This window comes from Gossypium hirsutum, chromosome A13 (genome assembly GCF_007990345.1).
Source record: "Gossypium hirsutum isolate 1008001.06 chromosome A13, Gossypium_hirsutum_v2.1, whole genome shotgun sequence".
Taxonomy (NCBI): Eukaryota; Viridiplantae; Streptophyta; class Magnoliopsida; order Malvales; family Malvaceae; genus Gossypium; species Gossypium hirsutum.
In genome coordinates, this window is record NC_053436.1 from 51388537 (window position 1) to 51397314 (window position 8778).

The 8778-nt window shown below is 36.3% G+C and overlaps 1 non-coding gene across 1 annotated transcript; it reads left to right on the forward strand.

Annotated features, from left to right (window-relative positions):
- Positions 1 to 1533: 1533 nt before the first annotated feature.
- LOC121212939 (small nucleolar RNA R71) lies at positions 1534 to 1640 on the forward strand. The gene has a single exon (XR_005908310.1). It is a non-coding gene; the product is annotated as a small nucleolar RNA R71 (small nucleolar RNA).
- Positions 1641 to 8778: the final 7138 nt, after the last annotated feature.

The following is an 8778-nucleotide window of genomic DNA, read 5'->3' on the forward strand; positions in this document are numbered from 1 at the left end:
TTTAGTAGATTGGTGTGGACCATTACCTTCAATGTTCGATGTGATGCCAGAATTACGAGCTTGAAGGGTGATCATTTTGTCTCCCACATGAAGTGTTAGCTCACCTGTGCCAACATCAATAATTGTTTTAGCAGTTGCTAAAAAGGGCCTCCCTAAAATCAAAGGGGTGTTATTATCCTCCTCTATGTCTAGAACAACGAAATCAACAGGAAATATGAACTTGTCTATTTTCACTAGTACATCTTCAATAATACCCCTAGTAAATCTTATAGTTTTATCTGCCAATTGAATGCTCATCCTAGTTTGTTTAGGTTTCCCAAGACCTAGTTGCTTAAACATTTTGTAAGGCATGACGTTAATACTAGCCCCTAAATCAGCTAATGCATGATTTATATCTAAACTACCAATTAAGCAAGGAATTGTAAAACTCCCTGGATCTTTCAATTTGTGGGGTATCTTATTCTGTAGAATAGCTGAGCAGACTGCGTTTAGCTCCACATGCGATGCTTCGTCCAACTTCCGCTTATTTACTTAAAGCTCTTTTAAAAATTTCATTGCATTCGGCATCTGCGATAGAGCTTCAATAAACTGTAAGTTAATATGTAATTTTTTCAAAAGTTTAAGGAATTTACCGAATTGCTCGTCTGAGCGGTCTTTCCTTGTCGCGTTAGGATATGGGACACGAGGTTTATATTCTTCATTCACCATTTTGTTATGACTTACCTCAGTTTTTCCTTTGCTCACCACAGTTTCTTGCATCAATTCTGGCTCAGGCACAATGAATCCTTCCTTATCTTGAGTACTAATTGCGTTGAGGTGTTCTTTTACGTTAGGTTTGGTATTACTTGGTAAGCTATCTTGTGGTCATTCAGAGATTAGTTTGGATAGCTGGCCTATCTGAGTTTCGATCCTTGGATCGATGCTTGTTAATTTTTAAGTGCTGTCTCAGTATTTTGGAAACGAGTTTCTGACACTGATATGAATTTTGAGAGCATCTCCTCAAGGTTTGGTTTCTTCTCTTGTTGATAAGGTAACTGCTGAGGATTTTGTGGCTTTTGATTCCCTTGACCACCCCAGGAGAAATTGGGATGGTTCCTCCAACCTGCATTGTAAGTATTATTGTATGGGTTATTTTGAGATCTAAAGTTATTGTTACCCATATAGTTGACTTGTTCCTCTTTGGTTGTAGGATTGAAGGATTGATATTTTGTATGCACACCTCCTCCACTTGAGTCACACCTCATTACTGGATGTACCTGCGTAAAACTAAGAAAACCATCAATCTTTTTATTGAGAAGTTCTACCTGATTTGACAGCATAGTAACTAAGTCGACATTATAAACGCCAGCTGTTTTTGTTGGCTTAGTCCTCATAACTTGCCACTAATAATTATTCAGTGACATTTCTTCAATGAATTCATAAGCCTCTTCAGGTGTTTTGTTGTTGATGGTTCCTCCAGCAACTGCGTCAATCATCTGTCTTGTTGAGGGATTCACACCATTGTAAAACGTTTGAACTTGCAGCCATAGAGGTAACCCATGGTGAGGGCACCTTTGCTGTAGATCCTTGTATCTCTCCCATTCATCGTAAAGTGTTTCTGGGTCCATCTGCACAAAAGAAGAAATATCATTACGTAACTTAGCCGTTTTAGCCGGCGGAAAATATTTTAGTAGAAATTTTTCAGTCATTTGTTCCCAAGTAGTGATAGACCCTCGTGGTAATGAGTTCAACCACTGTTTAGCTTTGTTTCTCAGTGAGAAAGGGAACAACTGAAGGCGAATAGCATCATCAGAAATGCCATTAATTTTGAAAGTGTCGTAAAACTCCAGAAAATTCGCCAAGTGAGTGTTGGGATCCTCATCCTGCAAACCATCAAACTGAACAAACTGTTGTATCATCTGAATTGTGTTAGGTTTCAGTTTGAAATTATTTGCAGCAATAGCAGGTCTAACTATACTAGATTCAGTCCCTGTTAAAGAAGGTTTAGCATAGTCATACATAGTGCGTGGAGCAGGATTTTGATTAGTCGCAATTGCAAGAGGTAGCTGATTGCCTTGGTTTTCAACCATCTCTTCGGTTGGAGGTTGAGTATCGTCTTCTTGTTCATTCTCTGTGTATCTTAAGCTTCGCCTTATTTCTCTTTGGTTTTTACGAACTGTGCGATCGATTTCTTTGTCAAAAAGTAATGGTCCTGACGGTTTCTTCTAGTCATAAACTAGGAAAACCTGCCAAGAGAAAGAAAAAGTAAATTAATTAGTAATAATTAAATTGCAAGAAAAAAATAAATGGCCAAAGTAATAAAAATTGAGTGTTCCTAATATTTTAGTTCCCTGGCAAAGGCGCCAAAAACTTGATCGCGGGATTTCGTGATAGGTTTCAAATATTTATAATTACTCGTTCTTGAACTAACAATTATCGCGATGTAGGCAAGTGTACCTATCGAACAGTACTATAGTTTTAGCAAGACCGGATTGTCGAACCCAAAGGAACTAAAAGTACTAGTAATGATTGTCTTTTTGTTATCCAGCCTAAGAATAAAAGCAATTTTATTTGTTTTAATTAACTAATTATCTAAACTAAGAACACACAGAGAAAAGAACTGGGGAATTGCTTTTGGGAAAATCGATTGACTTGAGAAAATACCTAAGGAAAAATCCACCTAGACTTTACTTGTTATTCTGGCTCCGAATCGGATGATTTATTCATTCAACTTGTTCCGTAGAGATCCCTAAGTTATGTTATTATCCCTATTCAAGACTAATAACATCTAATCCCTAGATTGAATAACTGAGACTTTTCTCTAATTACCACTCTAGGGTTGCATTAACTCGATCTATAGATCCCCTTATTAGGTTTCACCCTAATCCAGCAAAATCTTCTCTCCCTATTTCTAAGCGTGCAATCAACTCCGCTTAATTATGACAAAAATACTCTTAGACAGGATCTATTCCTCCTCTGAATAAGAGCATGTCTTGAATCAGTATCCTGGGATATCAAAACAAGAATTAAGAACACATAATTAAGAACAAGTTAAATATTTATCATACAATTCAGAAAATAATAACAAGATTCATCTTAGGTTTCATTCCCCTTAGGTATTTAGGGGATTTAGTTCATAACTAAAGAAGAAAACATCTCCGAAGAATAAAAAATACAAAACATAAAGAAAACCCAAAACTCCTGAAGGGAAATTGAGGAGAGATCTTCAGTCTTGATGATGAATCTGGCTTCTGAGATGGATCAATCATCTTCCTTGGGGTAATTCTTTACCCCCTTTCTCCGTCGCCCCTTTTTCTCCTCTTCTAAGGTGTATTTATAGGCTTTGGTATGCCTAGAAGCCCTCAAAAGTGGCCTTTTCCGAATTAGACTTAACTTGAGCTCGGTAGGGACACGCCCGTGTGACACTCCCGTGTGCGATTACCTCAAGCCGTGTTTGAGCCTGTTAGAATGGCACGGGCGTCTGCTATGCCCGTGTGAGTCGTGCTCCAATTCTACCAGATTGACACAGCCGTGTAGTCTGCCCGTGTGAGGAGGTCCAGGCCGTGTTGATTTTGTACTTTGGCCCATTTTCTCTGTTTTTGGCCCGTTTCTCGTTCCTTTCGCTCTTCTATGCTCTCTTAAGTATAAAACATGAAATTAAAGCATTAGGAGCATCGAATTCACGAATTCTAATGAGAAATCATCCATAAAATGCATTAATCATGGGGTAAAAATATGTATAATTTACTGTTTATTAGGACACACGGAGTAGGAGGCAAGGAATTACTCGAAGAAAGCCGATTGATCCATCTCAGAAGCCAGATTCACCTTCAAGACTGAAGATCTCCCTTCAATTCCCTTCAAGAGTTCTTGGGTTTTCTTTATGTTTTATTATCATTATTCTTTTGAGATGTTTTCTTTCATAAATATGAAGTAAACCCCTTAAATACATATGGGGAATGAAGTCTAAGACGGATCTTGTTATTATTATCTGAATTATATGATAAATATTTGACTTGTTCTTAATTATGAGTTTTTAATTCTTGCTTTAATATTCTAGGATATTGATTCAAGTATTGATGTGCTTATTCAGAGGAGCAAAAGTCCCTGTCTAAGAGTAGGTCTAACATAATTAAGCGGAGTTGATTACATGCCTAGAGATAGGGTGACATAATTTTGCCGGATTAGGGTGAAAGCTAAGAAGGGAATCCATAGATCGAGTTAATGCAACACTAGGGGTTTTAATTAGAAAGAGATTTTAATTAATCAACCTAGGGTTAGATGTTGCTAGTCTCGAGAGAGTTAGGATTTCTACGGATCAAGTCAAGTGAATAAATCGTCTAATTCAGAGTCAATAACAAGTGAAGTCTAGATTGATTTTTCCCTTAGATATTGTCCAAATCATTCAGTTTTCCCAAAAGTTATTTCCCCAATTTACTTTCTATGCATTCTTAGTTTAGTAATTAGTTTAGATAAAACAAACCCCTTTATTTTTAGGCTAGATAATAAAAAGAAAGTTAATACTAGTACTTTTAGTTCCTTTAGGTTCGACATCCCGGTCTTGCCATAAGCTATACTACTATTCGATAAGGTGCGATTACCTTTGTCATGATAATAGTTAGTTTTCAAGAACGGACATTCATAAATTATAAAACTTATCACGATTCACATCACATCAGAGAAACAAGGGGGAATCGTGAACGCACCTATTTGTCAAATAACAACTATGAAAACAAACAAAGATGAAGAGAGTAAGGGATGAAGTATTCAGCTTGGGTACCAAATAAAAAGAGAGGGTAAGAGAAACGATTTGAGAGAGAAAGAGAGAGAAACAATACTCGACAAAACAATAAACCAAAAGGGGAGAGGGAGAAGAGCAACGCTTGAAGAAAAGTGCAACACACATTAACTCCTACAATATTCGGCCAAGGCTTGGGGAAGTAGAAGAGAATCGATTAGACCTAGGAGTAAAAAACCGAACAACCTTAAGAGGGGAAAAGGGTGAAATCGGCCAAGGAGGAAGGGAAAAAGACCAAAAATGCAAACCCTGGAAGCAAAAATGAAAGACACTGCAAAACTCCCTAGGCCCCAATCGGTTTCCACAGAAAAGAAGCAACCAAACCAAATGGAAAACTTACCAAAGCTGAATTCCATGAGTGCCTAGAATCCCCATTCAGCATAACACCCTTTCTCTCCTTAACCCCCCATAATTACCTCCCCAAAACCCTCCCCAAATCTCTCAACCGATCACTATCCAAATCTCCCCTTTCTCCTCCTAAATTTCGACTACACCATCCCCTACACCCCTCAAAAACTCCAACCGTCCAAGCATCAGAGTTCCACTGACATACAACCTCTCACATGGCAACTTGCAAAATAAAACACACCTTGCACATAGCAGGACTCAAACTCCAGTCTCTTAGTAACAGTTACACGCCACTATCCCCTAGACTAATAGGCTTTTTCTGACATGTTTTACCAACAATTATTTAAGAAGCCTGCTGACTAGAGACAGGGTTTAATCAAGTAAAAACAAAACTTTGTACAAGCCAAGGCTTGAACCCAAGACTTCTCAGACATTTCCTAGAACACTTAACCACTGAGGCAGACACACAGTTGTGTAACACAACCAGAAAAATGAATGCTTAGATTTTGGGGCGTTCCACTAACATATTATATAATCTGAAAATCTCAAAAACAGATAATTCAAGTGATTAATTAATAGAGAAATCCATTCATACCAGGATAAAATGTGCAGCCTTCGTAAAAAAAATCGATAATTACTCAAATAGTATCTTTCTTTTTCATAGACTGGGAGAATCCTGATATAAAATTCATAGTAATTTTGTCCCTTTTCCATTTCAGTATTTTCACTGACTATAACCATCTTGAAAGTATCATCTCTATCTTGCTGATAAATCCAACATTTTAAATATAGATTCAAAAATACCACCTTTCATTTCGGGCTACCAGTATATCTTTTTCAAATCGTTGTGCATCTTATCATTTCCCAGATAAACAGACATAGTACCACTGTGATCATTCATGTAAAATTTTTTGTAAAAGTTCCAAATTCTTCAGTACACAGGCTCTATCTCGAAATAACAGACAAACATCAGATTCTAATATACTATCCTGATTCAATAATTATTTCATTCAATACCCGTTTATCTTACAACTCATTATCACTTTTTTGGGTTTCACAGATCTGTTGTAGAAACATCAGCTTAGCTGTAAGCTCAGCTAAAATTATTCTTTCATCAGACAATAGCAATCGAGTATTTATTGCTCGTAAAGCAAATAAAGAATTTTCTACTCAACATATCAGCAACTATATTTACTTTTCTTGAATGAAAATCAATTACCAAATCAGGGTCTTTCAATAATTCAAACCATCTACTCTGTGTTAGATTCAAATTTGTCTATACCATCGAGTGTTTTAAAATTTATGATCAGTATATATATGATATTTTCACCATTCAGATACTGTTACCAAAATCTCAATGCAAACACAATAATTGTCAATTCAAGATCATATATTGGGAAATTCTTTTTCCTGTAGCTTTATATGACTAGAAGTATAGACCATTACTTTACCTTTTTTCATCAAAATACAGTCTAATCCATTTAATGATGTATCACTATGATAATAAATTCCTTACCCGATTCAAACTGAACAAGAACTGATGCTTAGGTCATCAGGGCTTCCAACTGATCAAAACTTTACTAACATTTGCCTGTCCATTCAAACCTTGCATCTTTCTGTAATATCCATATCATTGATGTAGCTATCATAGAAGACACTTTCACAAAAATTAAAAAGGATATCGAAGCTTTAAATTATTCTGAGGTCACAATCATCAGATAAGTTATATCGATAATACTATAATAGATCTGACGTTTCCACAATATAAATGGAACAATACCTCAACCTTAATAATATTTTTCAAATAAAAGAGGAAAACCAAGGATGGTTCCAATATCAACCAATGCAATAATACAGTTTCTATAATCTGTGTTTGATATTACCAAATTCCCATTGTCAAGTTAGAATTCATAACAGTAGTTGTAACACCCCTAACACGTATTTATCACCGAACTAGGGTTAAAGGCGTTACCAGACGAAACAGAACATTTAACTTTAATTTCATAATCATCATTGCATCAGAGATCAACATCAATATAGAGTCCTTTATACAGGTCATTGAGACCTTAAACATGCTTTAGAAAAGGGTCGGGACTAAACCGAACACATACAGATTTTATCCAAAATTTAAACATTTTTCAAACATGTACAGGTCACACACCTATGTGAACAGGCCGCGTGGCTCGCACGGTATTAGACATGCCCGTGTGTCTAGGCTGTGTCAAAATAAGGCATACATACTGACTTGATCACACGACCACAAGATACGCCCGTGTGCCTTGGCCGTGGTCAAATCTGACTTGGTTCACACGGCTAGCCACACGCCCGTGTGCCTTAGCCGTGCTCGAGCTTGACTTATAATTGTAGGGAACCCCAGGGAAACACGACCGTGTAATATAGCTGTGTGTCGCACACAGCTAAGACACACGTCCGTGTCTCTGCCCATGTGGACAAAAATAGGCCATTTGAATAGCCAACTTGCCACCCCTAATTGGGTTAAACCTATAAGCAATAAAACAAGCATACTTGCCCTATCAATTCAGCCAAATTCAATATCAAAACATAAGCCATTCATATCATATATTAGTAACCCAAATCCATACTCATAAGCCTTACTAATTTATGTCCAAACATATGTCAAAAGCATATCAAGCATTTCTTTCCATACATCATTCAATCTCATGCTAAAACTTGCCAAAACTTACCAACATTTATCATTTCTTTTGTCCAACCAAAACATACCACATTTACACATTAGTATCACATACCATAAGCCATTATCAACTATGAGTTCATACACAAACTAGCCAAATCACATGGCTAAGTATATACATCACAAAACATAATCTCAAAACTACTAGCCTATACATGCCATACTTTAATATATACATTTTCAAGTATCAAAATGAGGTTCGATAATGTGGTGACAATCCTCAATGATCCCTGATCTCACAGTAGCTTCGATATCTATGACACAATGCAAACACACACAAAGTAAGCTTTCAAAAGCTTAGCTCGTACCAAAAATCATAAACAGTATATAAAATATGAAAAACATAAGTGTTTATAATTTCTCAAATCTTCTATCAATTTTATGCCAACACAATTCATATGTTCATACCAATTCAACGAACTTCACATACATAATATCATCTACCACATAGGTATCGTACATACCTGAACCTTTTGTACTTATTAATTTTCATTCTCGCCTTCCGTTCAGATATTTTAAAACTTTTTGTGAATTACTATTGCTTCAAACATCCACACACTTAGTACTTTAAAGGTTAGCCAAAGCTAGAACAATTCTGCACACTCAGTGCCATCTTATTTAGCCAAAACTATCTCTGTATCGCACATTTAATGCCTCATACAACCGAAGCTATGCCATTTCGCACATTTAGTGCTATTTATAGCCGAAGCTATTTTGAATCGCACACTTAGTGCCAAATGTAGTTGATTTATCATCGTATTCAATCCATAATAAAATATATACACAATTTATGTATAATTAAAGCATCAAAAATATACTTGTAACATCATTTATCATATACGAACTTACCTCGTACTCAGAATTGTCGATTTGAATCGTCTACTCGATTATCTTTGACTTTCCTAAGTCTAAATCTGAATTCTTCTTTTCTTGATCTATA